Source organism: Vanellus vanellus (genome assembly GCF_965231255.1).
Source record: "Vanellus vanellus genome assembly, chromosome: 11".
In the NCBI taxonomy this organism is placed as follows: Eukaryota; Metazoa; Chordata; class Aves; order Charadriiformes; family Charadriidae; genus Vanellus; species Vanellus vanellus.
In genome coordinates this window covers 19,655,701-19,669,525 of record NC_138916.1, presented here as the reverse complement: position 1 = coordinate 19,669,525, position 13,825 = coordinate 19,655,701, and the positions used below count along the sequence as shown (strand labels likewise).

Genomic DNA, 13,825 nt, shown 5'->3' with positions numbered 1-13,825 from the left:
GGAAAGGGGGGGCGGCAAGGAGGCGGGGGGGGGGGGGGGAGAAAGGACTGATGCTCAGATCCGATCGCCCACCCCCCTTTGGAGTTGGGTGACAAATCACCTCCGTTGTATCAACCACTTGTTTCTTTTAGTATCGCGGGGAAAAGATTTCATTAATGCTCCTCCGGCCCCCCCCTCCCCTTTCTCCCCCCTCCCCTCCCTCCAAATCTATTCTCTTGCTCAGAGTGTGTCTTCTAATCATAATTAAAATCGTCTCATATAACTCGGCGTCTCTTGTGTGCATATTGAATTGCAGGTGACTGGGCGGAATGTTATTTCATCTCGTCTCTCATTTTTACATTTCCACACACACACACACAAAAAAAAAAAAAAAAAAAAAAAAGAGGAAAAAAAATAACCAACCCCAAACAACCCCGGCGTTAGCTTCCCGGCCGCAGATAAGGCGTATCGTGAATATCGATAGAGAGGAGAACGGCGATATTCACGATCGATCGTTTCACAGGCAGCCGTCATGCCTCACGTTCAATTTCCACGGCAAGCCCGCTACTTCACTTAATATAATTAAGATTAAAACTCAAGTGGTGGCGGAGGGAGCGGCTACCGGCGATGTGCAAGGACAGCAGCCGGGAGCTGATGCCCGAGCTCAGATGGGCAGGGGTCACTGTTATATATCGTGATTTCCAGCTTATAGCGGATATACGGGTCGGTCGGGAGGGCTACGCATATGCGCAGCGGTGCGGGTGGGTTCGGCTCTGGCACTGGGCAGAAAGCTCAGCCAGATGACTCTTTTTTTTTTTTTTTTTTTTTTTCTTAAAAGCAGAGAAAGATGATCGCGGGCCGTTATTTACAGTCACATAATTAAGCCAATATGATGGTTTTGAACCAGAAACCCAGTCCCGCTGGCGGTGGGAGAGAGGGGGGCTGAAGCCAAGTTTATTGCCTATCATTTCAAGGGGGGGGGGGGGTAATTTTACGCGCTATTATTATTATTTCCTGTGTGTCTGAGGCCACAAGCAAAGCATAAACCGAGGTGCTGGGCGTTTATTCCAGGCGACGTGACAGTCTGGGTACAAGGCAAGGAGGGACTGTGGGAGAGTTCAGGCGAGGGCTGAACCAGCCCCGCAAGCAGAGCTGCAACCCATGTTTTCTTCCAGCCTTACGTGTGTGTGGGGGGGGTAGCATTAATTTCTTTTTTCATTTTTTTTCCCCTCTCCTAACCCCCCCCTTTTTTTTTTTTTTTTTAACAAACAGACACGCTTGATTCATTTTATTTCCCGATACCGTATTCAGCCTCTGCGCCTCAAAGTCATTTAAGCGATAGGTCCCCGTTTAGGGGACCTCTCGCTATCAAATGACTTTGCGGCGCAGAGGCTGAAGAGAAATCTTCTCCGAAAGCAGAAGCTCTGCTGAGCAGCCTGGTGCTGCTGATTATATAGTGCAACTTGAAATGATCTCAGCCGGTGGAATATTAATCAAATCAATCAGGGTTGACAAATGAGAAATATTTGAGGGAAGGTGGTAATTTACAACTTTGTTATTAGTTAAGAATCTCCCGCCTTGTAAGAGTAATTAATAACTCTGGGATGGGAACAATTTGGAGACAGAAAGGAGACAGCGTCTTGAAATAAAACAGGATAAAGAGAGGGGTTGAGAAGTGAACTGCGCCTCCGTGAAAGAGAAATTGCAAATGATTTTTTAAAAGACGTCTACAGGGGCATTATATATATAATACGTATATAATGTATACACACGTATAAATATGGCATAATCAGCGAGAGGGCGAGCGAGCGAGGGAGACTAGACAGGAAATAAGTACTGAAAAATAAATCAAAACATTGATTCTTGTGGTCACATCTCCCATCCAAAGATTAGACGCAACGTTGGGTTTCAAAGTACTTCAAAGAAATGATACCCAATATGCAAAAGTGCAAGTCAGAAACCAAAGGAGTGACTCCAAACTGATTGGAGAAATGTTTTTGTTTGTTTCCCCCCCCCCCCCCCCGCTTTCTCATTCACCCACACACGCTCTCTCCAACGCCTGATAAATGTGAACACCCCTTTTCTCCCCAACTCCCGACCAGTGGGGAAAACTCAATTGTCTGTAATGTTTATAGTGTTAACCCTACTTATCTGCAGAACCCTCCCCTCCCCACCCCTCCCTTTTCACTTTCCATAGACACACATTGATTATTAGACTGTATGGACCCCCCCTCCCTTTCCACAACCCCACCCTTAACAACTGACCAAAATAATGACTTGTTGGAAAACTATAAATCATTTTCGTGTTTGAATCCCTGAAGACTCTATTTAAGTAAATAGGCTTACTGTGAAACAATGCATAGATCCAAGTCCTTCTCCGGATTGCTTCCAAATGCTGCCATCTCCAAAACTTTTATTTACAAGAGAAGAAGAGGAAGAAGAAGAAGAAGGGAATGGGGGGGAGGGGGGAAACCCACCAAACTTTGGCAAACTTTATCTCTTCTTTATTATAAGCTTCAGCCTTGCCTTGGTAAGCCCCAGCCTGTTCTACAAAAGGTGGCTAGAGATTGAGATTTATTGGTTTCCAAATGAAAAGATTCATTCGATATAAGAGGTTAACTCAAAGTTCCTTAAACCGTGACTAGCATTGGCAAGGAGCTTTGCCTAGTCAGCACAAAGGCAGTTCAAAGAAACCTTTAAAAATACACACAGATATACATACACACAAACACACTCTCACACTTTAGCCTCAACTGCAATTTTCTTTTCATTTTTGTTTCTTTCTGCCATTACAAAGCCCTGAGCCCCTTTGTAGGTAGCTGGAGGTTTTTTTTTTTTTTTTTTTTCTCCAAGCTGAACTTTGCCATTTTGGTGTTGACCAACCCCCTTTTCTTTTGCAACCAGTGAATGAAAAGACTCAAGTGAAAAAAAAAAAAAAAAAAGATTAAGAAGTAAACGGGGAGAGGAAAAAAAAATCCTTCTAATTTATAGCGAGCAGAACAACGTTTAAAAAATAACACGACCCCAAAGAAAACCCCAAATCCGTACAAAGAGGGGGGGTCAGGCAAGGTGACACAGGGGAGAGAAAGGCAGCGAAGCGGCCCCACGCCGCTGGGGGTGCTTGAAGCGGGGTGCGAGGATTTGGGGTGCTGCCGTGACACATGTTCTTATGTCCGTGTGTCCGTGTGCCCGCCCGGGAGCCGCACACGGCGGCAGTCGGGGCTCCGGGCTGGAGGGCTCCGTCCTGCGTGTGGAGCCTGAGCTATGGAGATGGTAATGAGGGAAAATTAACCCGGCCGTTTGGTTACATTGCAGAGAGATCAATGCCTGACCCAGGGCTGAGGGATAGTTTACTTCTGTAGGAAAGATATGGAGATAATCGCTCTGAAACACACTGGTGGCGAAGACAAACAGGGACCCATTTGAATATCGCCTTTAATAATAATAATAACAATAACAATAATAATAACAATAATCCTCTCGCCAAAGCGTGCTGGGAGATAAAGAGGGGAAGGTGTTTCCAGGCTCTGGCAGAGCTGGTGGGGTGCGGGGCTCCGGCGGGGGACGCCCCCGGGGGGCCGGAGCGGGGCCGGAGCGCCGACTCCGGCGGGGGATGCGCGGGGTGCGGAGCGGGGGAGGGGAGAAGACCCGCCGCTTCCCGGGGGCTGCCGGCTTCCCCACGGCCCCGCTGGTCACGGGAGGAGGGACGGCACCTAAGGGCTGCCAGCGGATTGCGGGGATATTAGAGTGGGGAGAAGCTGACCTTTCTGGGATTTAATTTTTTTTTTTTTCCGTCTCCAGTGAAACCTCGAAATAAAACATGAGAAGATGAAGGGGTTGGACAAATTCAGCTGGAGGAAAGAGAGCGAGCTGCTGTCTTAAAAGCAGCCAGCGGAGGCTAATGAGACCTTTGGGGTAGGAATAGTGTACTCTTTTTTTTTTTTTTTTTTTTTTAAAGTAAGACATCAGTAAACCCACAAAATTGGAAATAGTGACAGTGCAAAATGAATCATCCTCCTATAAAGGGAGTAGGAAGTACAAAATACGAGCGGGTACAGGGGGTGTCTATCGGGCGTGGATCATAACAAAAATTATTTTCTAAAAAGGCAGCTGAAGAAGGTAGCGGGATTCTGCCCATGTTTCAGGAGACAACATGGGCAGCGTGATGTGCTCTGACCTGCCTCCTATTGTACAAGTTCGCCGCTGGCTTCAGCGAGGGAAAGATCGAGTTGTATCCTGAATAAAGTCCAGCAAACTTTGCTGGATGTCAGCCCTTCCTCTCCCTCCTCCTTTGAGCTTCATTCAGACCCGATGTAAAACTAGTCTAGATGTCGAAAGTCTCTTTTATAGCTTTTCCCGCAAGATATTTCGCATATGCTTCTCCCAGAGTTGTTGTTGATGATGATGATGATGATAATAATAATAATAATAATAATAATAATAATAATAATAATAATAACAACAACAACAACAACAATGGTGTAAGCCCCCCCCCCCTTTTTTTGAGCTTTCTTTTTAAGGTTAAGTGTAACCGTCAGCCGAGAGAATGAAATTTTAGGTCACTGTACGGTTAATTTCCAGGGGTCGTTAATTAGTAATGTTGCAGGAGTGAAGGCAGAAACTTCTTGGCTGAGATTAGATTATGTGGGAAGGGAAAACCCGCGAGTGGACTCCGTTACATCTACACGCGGGGACGACTTTCTTGTCCAGAAAAAATAACCCTTGCAAAGAAATAGGGAGAGACAATGATGAAGAAGGGAGAAATGGAGGGCGGTGGGATGGTTTGGGGTGCCCGGAGCTGAGCTGACCTGAGCCACAGCCTCTGCGGCCCCAACGCCACAGCCCCGCGGCTGCAGTGAGTGGGGAGCAGCCCCACTCCCACGGCAAAGCGAGAAAAGTGGTGTGGAAAAGGCTCTGGGGCAAGGGAAAAAAAAATGGGGAAGGAGGGAAGATAGCACTTAAGATGACTAAACGGTTTGTGATCAAGGGAAGGGGGCGGTTGGTGAAGCCGCTTTCAAAATTAGGATTATCTTTAAACCTGGGAATTAAGAGTGGCTGAATCTGGCTTCGCCTGCGGGGCGGTAGTTTGTGGGTAGCGAAGGATAAAGTTTTAACCTTAGTACCTGACAAATAGAAATAATCACCGGAATGGTTAAAAAGGCTCTGGGAAGAATCAAACGAGGGAAAAATAAATAAATAAAAATCGCGAAGCTGCCCGAAAGGGAAAGAATGGGAAAACGGACGGAAAAAAAAAAAAATGGAGAGAAAAATGATTCTGTAATGCCTGGATATTCCGACAGGAATACATGCAAAATGAGAAATCGGAGAAGCGAGACTGCAGCCTGTCTGGTCTATATAGCAGGGACTTCAAAAATTACATCTGGAGCAGAGCTGTCCTTGGCTGGCCGTTTTTACACTTTGATTTTTTTTTTTTTTTTTGGTAGCAACAAGTATCACAAGTATCCAAGGATCTAAACTAATTGATTCTGGAGTTTCTTGGATTTTATCCAAAGAGCAATATAGTTTAATTGTATGTTGCTTAAAACTCCATTTCTCGAACAGTGTGAAACAAGTCATAAAAGTCATAAAGCATATCACTGTTTCTTCCTCCACCCATAAATACTCAGCCGACAGTCGCAATTCTCTCCTAATACTCCTAAGGGGTGCAAAAATAATTTCTAGGACATGTAACTACACCATAAACTTGGAAACAATTCGTTTTAACTGATTTAGAAGGCACTTCTGATTTATTTTTTAGGGACAAAGAACAAACATATAAAAATAAAACACCCTCCCAACTATTTCTACTTACCCACGAGCAAAAGAGATTTTGAAATCTAATTTTAAACCTCAATACTAATTTTCCAGCCCGGCTAAAGGGGTAGAACTGGGTTCCTGTGCAAAGTATTTGGGTGGAGAGAAAAAGGCCTGTAAAGTTTATATACATTTCTGTTTTCCTCATCCCTCACTTGGAAACCCCACCAGCAACATCCCTAGCTAATCAGCCAGAATCATCCTCAAAAAGCGAACTTTTTTTTTTTTTTTTTTTTCATTTAACAACAATGTATTTTCATCATTAGAGGCCTTGGCTATAAATATCTGACTATTTCTCTTAAAAAAAAAAAAAACAAAAAACCAAAACCACGACAGAAGAGTCACTGCCTCCCCCCCCCCCCTTTTCCCTGCACACCCACACTTTTCGTGTCTAAAATTAGCAAGAAAACTATGCACTGGAGAGAAAGTGCAACGTAGCTGAGGCAGGGAGGCTTCATTAGTTCCTGCAAAGGCTTGGGTTGGAGCTGGGGCCGGGGAGCCAGCCATCAAAGGAAGCCAACTGCATCTTTGCAGATCATTTTGGCGCTTCAGAGAGCGATTTCAGGCTGGAAATCTGTAAAATCCACGCAAACCTTTCTCCTCTCGCTACTAGGCACCCTTTGACACAGTTGTATTGAAGTTGGGGCTGGAAGGTCCTTGGAGGTCTCTGAGTGTGACAGTACTTAGAATAGCGGGTAGATGGCACAATTTTCTAACATTTAGAGAGAAGAACCCACGCTGGGAGCAATAAGTCCATTTAAAAGCCCTTTATTTAAAAGGAACAAAGATAACTGACAAACAAAGTACAGAGACATCTCAATGAAATTTTCTAGAGAAGAATAAAAAACTCTCTGCAAAGGAAAATACAAGTTCTCGGGTTTATTTATTGTTATTTTAAGTACAATACCGAAATTAAATTAAGTTAAATTAGAAATATAGATGTATCTAACAAGCTCCTAGAACTGTGGATGCTTAAATCGGGGATCCAGGATGCTAAAATATGAGCAGCTATTTGAAAGGAAGGAAATTTAGAAAATAGGGTTAATGTTTCAGAATGAATACAGCTCTCGCATGCCCGTTGTTTAAAGGACTCCATCAAATCAGCACATGCTTTTTTTTTTTTTTTTTCCAAGGCGAATCGGCGAAAGATGTTGTCAAGGGGGGGGGGGGGGGGGGGGTATAAGACCAGGGAAGGGGGGATGGGGGGGCAGATATCTGAGGTTGGGAGCTACTTTCTAGGAAAGGGAAATAATCTTAAGGGCGCTGTGTGGCTGCATTTCAGTAATTTTTTTTATAGTGCTTGAATTCAACAATGAATGGTGGTTCTTTCTGAGTTCATTCCTTTTATTCGCATACAGGCTAATGGGTAGGGTTCAAAGCAAGGGCTAAGAAAAAGGAGAGAGAAATTTCAGCAGAGGTAGGCAGCATCTCTCCGGGGCGGGGTAGCTCCTAAGAGCCGCTCGCGAGCATTTAGGAAGCGACACACAGATAATTCGGGGACAATTTTCCCCCCTTTTATCATCCATCTTGGACTCCGAAACTCGACGACTTCTGATAGCGAATACACATATCGTCGACATTTGGGGGCTGGAGGAAAAGAAATAAGTGAGAGGCGGGGGTGGAGGGGGGGAAGAGAGAGGGTGATGCTGAGAAATTAGGCATTGATCCGGGTTTGATCGAGTCTGGGAGCTTCCACTAGCAATAGGCAGGCAAACACTCCCAAAACAGAGACAGACACACGCTCCCAGCTCCACTGATTATGTTAAAAAGGGGGGAAATAAAAGGAGGACGGGGGGGCGGGGGGGGAGAAAAAGCGGAAAAAAAAAAAAAAGGCAATAAGCGGTATGTTCCCTCGAATCTGTGGTGCTGTAAAGAAATCAGTTTCCGTATAAATGATTGTATTTGGGTGGGTGCTTTTCCGACTTATTTGTTGAGTAAATCTCTCTCACTGCGCTGAAGGCGAATCCCTGTTGATAAATCCATCATTACCGTTTGGATACAGGGAGACAGCAGCGCCACTAAATTTATCTTACATTTGTAGCGCTTTAATAGACATTTATTAAATGCTTTTAGAGAGAGACATGGGGCGCCTGATTACATCCTAGTTATAGACAGAACATAAAGACACACGTTAACAGCAATTTACAAGACGGCGAGAAAAAAAAAAAAAAGAATAAAGAAAAGAAAACAAAAGAAAAGGCAAAGTTTAGGAGTAAAGCTACTCGGAAACAGTAAGTGTTCACCTTTTCGTATGGCCGCTAAATATCAGCTTTTTCTCCTGCATTTCTCAGAATATTAATCGTGGCCTACATATATGTGTGTGCATGTCTACATATAGAGAGTATGTGACATACACCCGCATACATGCAGATGCGTGCGTATGAATCAAACAAGGCGACGCATATTTCTGTTCCGTTCACCAACACATCAGAATACAGGAGAGCATTTACAATGGATTCATCACCCTCTTTCACACTCGCCCTCCACCCCCTTATCCCCCCCCCCCCCCCCCCCGCCAGCTTTTAACTCTAATTTCAATCTTCTTCAACTGGAGAATCTCCAGGGACCTGGGCAAACTTGTGTAAAATAGTTAAACCAAGCGTGTTTCAAAGAGGATCCCTGAGTTCCTCTTCCTGCCTTAATAAACCGAAAGGCCCAGTTCAAAGAAAACACACTGGAATCAAAATTCAAAATATCGCACGACTCACGGGGATGGAGCAGGCTCGGAGCAATGTATACAGTTTCATGCATTGGTTGGGCACGTAGCGACAAACATTTCGCCCCGCTTTTTGTGTGTGGAAATCCTTCCTTTGGGCTTTTTCTCCCTCTCTCTCTTTTTTTTTTTTTTTTTTTAACCTTTCTATTTTTTCTTAAAAAAATCCCTTCTTCCGCTGTCTCTTAGGTACATGCTTAAAGCCACCTCTTGCTTTTATGAAGTGAACCCGCTCCTGCAGAGACCTGATCAAATTCGGGTTAACGCCGTTCGTCGCCCATGGCTCCGCACCGCAGCGCGCCCGCACCGCGTAGCCTCCGCCGTAGGAGCAGTGATTTATATTTTTATATATATATATATATTTTTTTTTTTTTAGGGTACTTCTGCGTTATCTTCCCACCATCCGAGTCATGCCAAGGACAGCATCGGCCGGATTTCACATCTAACTCGGAGCTTATCCTTCTCTAATACCCCGTGGGTCGCCTTTCGCGGGGGACACACGCACATCCACACAAGTACAGAGTTGATCCCCTCACCTCCAGAAAAAAAAAAAAAAAAAAAAAAGAAGAAACCAAAAACCCAAACAAACAAACAAACAAAAAAAAAAACCCAACACAAGAAACCTTCCCCCCACTATCACCTCTGCCCTTTTTCAAGAACATTTCTTCTATCTAAAAGTTTCCAAAAGAAAATAAATACAAGTGACACTGTGCTGGGGGAAAGCTCATTAGTTCGTTGTCCAACTCTAATAAAAGAACAGAAGTGCAAATTATAGAGTTCAGCTTCAACACACGCTCTGTCAACTAAAATCAACCGAGTGCAGGCTTGATTCAAATAGCTGCGAAGTTGCTCCGCAATTCAAAACCACCTTCTCCCTCCTCCCTTCCCCTTCCCACCCCACCTCCACCCTCCGCCCTGCCGCAGGGACATTTGGTTGGAAAAATATTGTTCCAAGGAAGGTAATGATAAAGCTTAACATTAGGAAGAGAAGTGCGCAAACTCATTTCCCCATCGGTAATCCCAATAAAACGAGCGTGGTGCTTCGCTGGGAAGGGCTGGGATAGGGGCTGCGTGTGTGTGGATGAGGAGGGGGAGGAGGGACAGGACTCCTGAAATAACATCTTCTTTCCAGCAAGGTAAAAGAAGAAACGGCCCCTTTGTTTTGATAATTAGCTAAGCCCAAACTGGGAAAGCAGATGTGTTTGCTTAGCTAATCATAAGACAAGTTTCTTTCAAAGAACTTCATTGAGCGATTGCAATCGTGAAGGAAGAAGGATTTCATTTTCCTCTCCCTTCTCCCCCCCCCCCTCTATTTTTATTATTATTATAATAATTAATTTTTTTTTAAACTTATTCTAATACGATATAAACGCTTCCGATTACCTAGAGGGGCAGAAGGCAAACCCTGGCCAGCAGAGCAGCGGGCTCGCCCCCCGAGCCGCACGGCCACCCCGAGCTCTCCCTGCCGCACGTTACCACGCCAGATCTGTTGACATTTTACTTGGGGGGGGGGAGGAGGGGGATGGGGATGGGGATGGGTAGAGAGGGGGGGGGGGGGGAAGAAGAAAAAAAGAAGAAGAAGAGAAGGGGGAAAAATAAAGTTTTAATGACATGTATGACATATTAAATTAGGCAGTTTTACAATTGGGTTTGAATGCGATGCTAACTGATTACAACTGTGTTATCAAAAGGGTGATAAGATTTATAACTTCGCGAGCACAAGCCTCTCCTCTTAATGACAATAGATGTTCAATAGCAGAAATCTGGTTTCTATTTTCCAAGAAGAGACGCTGTGTGTCTCCGTTGCCCCTTTATTACCGCAGGATTCAAGATCCTCTCTAAAACAGCTTGGCACTTGGAAATCCACAGGCCAGGAATACCTTTATGGTCCCTATTAACTACTGTGTTATTTACACTTTCGCTGGTGCTTCTCACTCAATACCCGTATCACATACGATGGATAACACAGCCTCTCTCCTTGCTTTTCGCTGGGTGTTTTGGGTTTATATTTTGCATTTCTTTGCTTTACAAAAGGAAAAAAGGGGGGGCGGGGGGGGGGGAGAAGAAAAAAAAAAAAAAGCAGCAGCTCTGTCTCTTACACCCCTCTCCTCCCCAGCTCCCTAAACCAACACATTAAGCAAACTTTAAAAACTGGGTTCCTATTACAAAGCAGCGCCCAGGACTAACTGCTTTAAAATTACTGCATAATTAGATTTAGTTGAATTTCACCATTAATTAGGCAGCCGCACTGCGGGGAGCCTTTGAAATCTGAGAAAATGGGAAAAATCATCTGAAGCACGTTTTTTAAACCCAACTTCAATAAATCCTGACAAGGCCTGCATTTCTCCCTGTATCTCTTTCCATTCTACAAAGCAAAGCGAAGCGAGCACGATCCCCAGGACCCACTAAAGTTTTAATTAAAAAAATAAATAAATAAAAAATAAAATCAAAATAAAATCCATCTCCATTCCCACATCCCGCTCGCTGTCAGCGGCGGCGGTTTTACGGAGCGCCTCGAAACGGTCCCCCATTCTCCTTCCCTTTTGCTCCCTCTCCCTCTTCCCCCCCCCTCCCCGCCCCCCCCCTTTTTTTTTTTTTTTTTTTTGGCTTTTTAAGGCACCTTCCCGAGGATCCCGCTGTCTCTGCAGGCGCAATCCCTAAATATAACACCCCGGGGTAGGTCTGACTCCGCTTCAATGGCCATTGAGCCGCGCTCGCACGGGGGAGATGCTTCCACAGGTCATTTACATGCAGAAGGGATACGAGCTCCGGGGGAAGGTACCCCCGCCGGCCCCGGCCCGCCGGCCCTTCCCGCCGGCCACCCCCGGGAGGACGGGGGTCCCTGAGCGGAGGAGGGAGCGGGGGGTGGGGGGAACGCTGGGGACACCCCCCACCCCCCCCAGCCTTGGCTCCGCGCTGCGCGGAGCGAGCAGGGCCGGGGACGCCATGTTGGCTGAGCTCAGCGGACCCCGCGCTGCGCGGACTTTCCCACGCGTCCTCCCCCCGCCCCGCCGCGGCCGCGCAGCGTTCCGCGGACCCCCTCCCTCCCTTCCTCCCTCCCTTCCCTTTTCCCCGGCCGCCGGCGGAGCGGCCCCACGGGTGAGCCCCGCGGGCTGCCGCGTTGCCCGGCCCCGCCGGCCCCACGGGCGGGCTGGCACCGCCCGCCAAGCGCCTCCTCTCGCCCCAACCCTCCGCTTTTGTCTGAACTTGGGAGAGCCGCCTCCTCTCCGCGCCCCCTCCGCGCCCCCTCCGCGGCCTCCCCCCCCCCCCCTCCCCCCGACTCCGTCCCCCCGTCCCCTCCCCTCCCGTCCCCCGCCGCCGCTCTCCCGGCGGGGTCGGGGAAGGTTTGGGAGAGCGGCGGCGGGGAGGGAAGAGGAGGAGGAAGGGGGTGGTGGTGGGGGGTTGAAGAAGACCTTTCCCGAGATGTGGTTTGCACCGCGGGCGGCTCTGCAGCTTTCGCTGTCGTTCCGGGTCGCCTTTGGGTCTTTCCCCGCCAGTCCCCGCGCCGGTGGCAGGGGTGGTGGGGAAGGAATAAAGCAAACTAAGATCAGATTAAAGAAAAAAAAGAAAAGGGAGGGTTGGGAAAAGGGGGGGGCTAGGGGGGGAACCGCAAGGAAAAAAAATAAATTAGAGACTTAAAGGGAAAGAGTCGCCATGTTTAGTAGCTTTTTTTTTTTTTCTTAAAAAAAAAAAAAAAAGATCTCCTCAATTCCACACAGAACAAGCTTCTCGATCCCAACCCTCCTCTTTTGTCCAATTCAATCTTTGGATAGATCTTTTGTTCTAACACAGCATGAAAAGAAAAACTTTCTTTAAATGCTATAAACTTAAAACTAACTGAAGTCCCTAAACAAATCCTCCTCTGAGCATTCCAAACATATATACATGGGGCTTGTGTGTGTGTGTGCGTGTGTGTGTGTGTGTGTGTGTGTTTTTATTTAACCCTGGTGCATTTTCTGTTTACTATTATTCTCTGTGAACCAAAGCTCGCTGCAAGAAACTTATAAATACAGAGATAGCTTACAGGCTTTAAAACATAAAAAGCAGAGAATGTTTTGGATTTGAAAATCATAAATTATAATTTAATGCCAATAACAATTTACAACAAATGGTTGTTTACAATAAACTAACACAAAACAAACAAGTCAAGATCCTGTGTTCTTAGTAAGCATAAAAACTTCACACACACACACTCACATGGATAGCACTTGCAATAGAAAAAGCTAAATCTAGAGGTCAGCAATCCCCTGCAATAATAGTATATTTATATATTTATATATATTTATATATTTATAGAAAAGGAGCCATGATTCAGATGTAAAACTCTGCTGAAATTCACAGTCATACGCCCCTCTGCCCCCAGTACAGATGTGTCTAACTGGAACACACTAAAGATCAGGGTTTAATCGACTTTACAGAATGATCTCTCTCCCTCCCTCTCTCCCTTTTTGTGAAACCACAACATGGTGTAGTTACGTGTGGTAAAAAGGGAGAGGGGGAAGCCTCAGACAAGAACAAAATTGCAAGCTTTCACATACAAAGCATCTGCTATAGACCAAGGGGAGGGCGGGTGAGGGGAGAGAGAGAAGGGGGGGGGGGGGGGGGGAAGAAAAATAAATGACACGCACACACACAAAACAAAATATCAACCCCTTGCAAAACCACATCATCTTGCCTTCCTTCAGATTTTGGTTTCTTTGCCTGCTCGGGATAGCACTAAATTCCCAACTGGTGTGTCCGATCCCATGCCACTCGCCCAGGCAGGTCCCCACCGCATCAGTGGGAGCTGTGCCCGCGCAAGGGCTGCAAGAGAGGGCCCTGGAGCGACACAGGAAAGATGCATGTACGCCTACGCATGTATGTATGCAAGTATACATACAGACACATATCCCATATGTAAAATATAGAGATGACCTGTGGTCATGCTTTCACAGTCTAAGGTAAAAAAAAAAAAAATCCACTTGAGAGTATATATACATTAAAAACCGACTCCTCAGTGCTAGAAGCTAAAGCCACTCCATTTGAAGACCTCTCAATGACAACGATAGATGGCAACTACGGAGTATTATAAAAAATCACACATACTTAAAAGAAAACTCATTGCAAACAACTGACCTATATTTACAATACTGCTATTACCTTGCTTGAATGATCTTGTGCGCGTATGTCAGACATTTACAAAAGATTTTTCGCCCCATTCTGATCATAAAATAGATACTGATCTCCAGATTTCTAATACTTTTTTCACAACAATACCTTTCCTACGCAGGCACTTAAGTGTGACAAAAATAAGGGCCTTTTTTTTTTTTTTTTCCCCAG

At 45.8% G+C, this 13,825-nt stretch overlaps 1 long non-coding RNA gene across 1 annotated transcript; it reads left to right on the top strand.

The window, feature by feature from the left end:
* The first annotated feature begins 2,972 nt into the window (after positions 1-2,972).
* LOC309676525 lies at positions 2,973-8,980 on the top strand. Its single transcript, XR_014269600.1, has 3 exons — positions 2,973-3,048; positions 3,781-3,894; positions 8,883-8,980. It is a non-coding gene; the product is annotated as an uncharacterized lncRNA (long non-coding RNA).
* Positions 8,981-13,825: the final 4,845 nt, after the last annotated feature.